The 3230-nt window shown below is 45.0% G+C and overlaps 1 non-coding gene across 1 annotated transcript; it reads left to right on the top strand.

The window, feature by feature from the left end:
- The first annotated feature begins 1277 nt into the window (after window positions 1-1277).
- LOC147942774 (small nucleolar RNA R71) lies at window positions 1278-1384 on the top strand. The gene has a single exon (XR_015560578.1). It is a non-coding gene; the product is annotated as a small nucleolar RNA R71 (small nucleolar RNA).
- The last annotated feature ends 1846 nt before the right edge of the window (window positions 1385-3230 follow it).

Here is a 3230-nt window from a genome sequence, read left to right as displayed (position 1 = left end):
CTCTCCCAGAAACCAACCCTTTCACATATCTCTTCAAAGCAGGTATCATCTGAACAGCATCAGCTAGGGGTAGTTTTACCGTCAATTCTCTCAACATCTCCTTGCACTTTGCATCCTCCAAATCCTTGCGAGATTTCTTAAGAGGAACAGGGTAAGGAACCCTAGGGGTGTACACGAGTGCAGGAGGTACCTCAGTAGGAACGGTCTGATCGGGAGTCGGGAGCACGTGCTCGCTGGGTGGGAGCACATGCTCGCCGGATGCTTCGGCTTCTTTTTGACTCAACGGTGGAGTCTCAGCAGCATGTTGAGGAAGGTATTCTTCAGCAATACCCTTGCCCTTGTCAATCTTAGCGGATGGTGCTTCTCTAGGGGGTAACTTCTTTCCTCCCCTTAGCTCAATCGCATTGACATACTCGTTCCGCGGGTTTGCTTCCCCTTTTCCAGGCAGAGTCCCAGGAGTTCTTTTCACGGCTTCAGCAGTCTGTGCAACCTGAACATCAAGCTTCTTCACATGTGACATTACTGCCTCATACTTCCCATTAAGGTCATTGTACATGGTATCGACCTTAGTGTTGATTTCCACTGAAGCTTTTTGTTGATTCACCAAGAGTTGTTGCATCATGTTTTTCAGCTCATCCTGAGAGCTGCTAGCAGATGAAGGTCCCAACTGCTGGTTGGTGTAAGGCAGTGCTTGCTGAGCGCTTGTATATGCCTGCTGGTTCCCCCCTTGGAAACGGTTTTGAGTGGGCACAAACTGTTTGCCTTGGATGTTGTTTGAGAAGGTTTTCTGATAACCCATCTGATTCTGAGCTCCTTGCTGCGGATACACCTGATCCTGAGGGTTCTCCATGTTGGTGCTTCTATAGGACAAATTCGGATGGCTTCTGTAGTTCGGGTTGAAACCCCTGTTCTGCACAAAACCTTGCCCACTCACATAATTAACCTCCATTGTTTCATCCTCTCCATCACAAATCTCCTGAGCTAGCGGCATGTCTCCAGTCTCATCGACAAAATGGACAGTTTTCTGGCTCCCTTTCAGAAGAAGGTTCACCTTGGCTGTCAACTCGTCAATCTTTTGCGTATCGACACTGTTGACCTTCACGGACCTGTCATACTCAGGAGCCTTGTTGCTGGAGCTTGCAGCTAGGTTCTCAATCAACTGATATGCTCCTTCCTTAGACTTCGTCATAAAATTCCCATTGCTGGTCGAGTTGAGAACGTTTCTATAGTCCCAGTTAACTCCATCATAGAAAATGCCCAGAATCTGTTCATCACTGAATCCATGGTGCGGACACTCTCTACAGTACTCTTTGTACCTCTCCCAAGCCTCGCAGAAGGCTTCTCCAGTGTGCTGTTGGAACGATGAAATCTTGTTCCTCAGGGCAGCGGTCTTAGCCTTGGTGTAGAAATGGTCCAGAAACGCAGACCTACACTGTTCCCATGATGTTAGAGACCCAGGTGGCAATGACTTCAGCCAACGTGAAGCTCTATCCGCAAGAGAGAAGAGAAAGAGCTTGCACTTCAGAAAGCCTGGCGGTATCCCATTTGAACCAGTGGTGCTACATATCTCCTCAAAATTCTCGATGTGGTCCATCGGAATCTCAGCTGGGAGACCGTGAAATAGGTGTTGCTTCACTAGAGAGATCATCTGTGGCTTGATCTCAAAATCTTGGTTCGGGATGGTGGGAGGAACAATTGTCGCTCGGTTGGTGTAGGACACATGCGGGTTGTCCTTGTCCCCAATGGACGGTTGCGGCGGCGCGGCTCTTTCGTGTTGAGCACGGAGCAACTGCCCCAACTGTTGTCGAAGTTGCTGCAACTCGGCAGCCATATCCTCATTGTTTCTGTTGTCACCCATGTTGACGGATTGAAACTTTCTGTTCTTGCGGTTTGTTCTTTCTGCTAAAGAGAGCTCTGCGGCTGACAAAGCAACTAGTTCTTCGGTGTTGTTTCTTCTTGTAGATCTTCTTGACATGCACCTGAAACACACACAAAGAAGAAGCAGAAAGACAAATCAGTAAGGTCTTAGTCTAGTAATCTAGCCGAAAACCAAAGGTAAAAATTTGGTCCCCGGCAACGGCGCCAAAAACTTGATACACAGAGTTTTAAACCCTATTTTCCTACTGCAAGTGCACAGCAAAGAAGTAGTACTTAGGGGTCGAATCCCACGAAGACCAAGTTTTACTCTATGGTTCTATTGGTTCAATTTCAAGCTAAGACAATTCAAAGTTGGGTTTGTTTGGTAACAGTAACGCGATTAAAACGGTATAAAAAGGCAATGAGCAAAACACTAGATCAGGGGTGATTCTCGGGAATTTCAGAGATAGCAACTAAACAACTATTCAGGGCATAGATTAAGTACCAGTCTAGAACTCAAACATAAATATAAACTGATCCACTGTCGTGGTATCAATAACTCTATCTGATCAATTTTGTGCGGAAACGCGGAGCACGTGCTCAGACATCCGGAGCACATGCTCGGCGGTCCATAAACCCTAAACTGTCGTTTGAACCCAGAATCGCAGACAAGCATTAAAGAACATGAATGATAAGTTCACAAATCACCTACACATCAACTTTCGCAGGTCTAGGATAATTTGCCCACTAATGTCTTTTCTAGCAACCTATTACACTTTTGATGAATAGATAAACCTAGAATCATAGATTGGGTGATCAAATCAACCTAAGCATTAAGTCTAACAATAGTGAAGACAATCGATTATATAAAGCCCTATTTGTATTCTGTTGCTAACCCATGAAACCCCTTTGAAACCCCTAATCTAGCAAAGAAAACTATTCAGACATAGAGAAATGAATAGCCAACATAGGTGAGAAATTCAATAGCATAAAAATATAAAAATTACAAGGGTTCAGAATCGCTTCTCTAACGTAGCCGCTCTTCCTCTCCCTCACAAAACGTCGCTCAAAAACCAAAAAGAAAAAGTATATCCTATCTCTCCTAAAAACCCTAGGTTAAATAGCATACAAGTAGAGAAAAATAAGGAAAGAATCTAAATTCAAATCTTCCTATTAAAAACGATCTCAGCCCTCTTTCTCTCACAAAGGATCGCCTAAAATAAGGAGAATTAGGCAGGAAATCGGCGCCTAGATGCTTGCCACGTGTCGTCATGAAACCGTAGAGTTGGGAGCATGTGCTCGGAAATCGGGAGCATGTGCTCCTGAGTCTAAAATCAGCTTTTCTGCTCCAATTCAACTCCTTTCTGCTCCGA

Source organism: Camelina sativa, chromosome 6 (genome assembly GCF_030686135.1).
Source record: "Camelina sativa cultivar CO46 ecotype springtype chromosome 6, ASM3068613v1".
Taxonomy (NCBI): Eukaryota; Viridiplantae; Streptophyta; class Magnoliopsida; order Brassicales; family Brassicaceae; genus Camelina; species Camelina sativa.
This window is presented reverse-complemented; position numbering and strand designations above follow the sequence as displayed.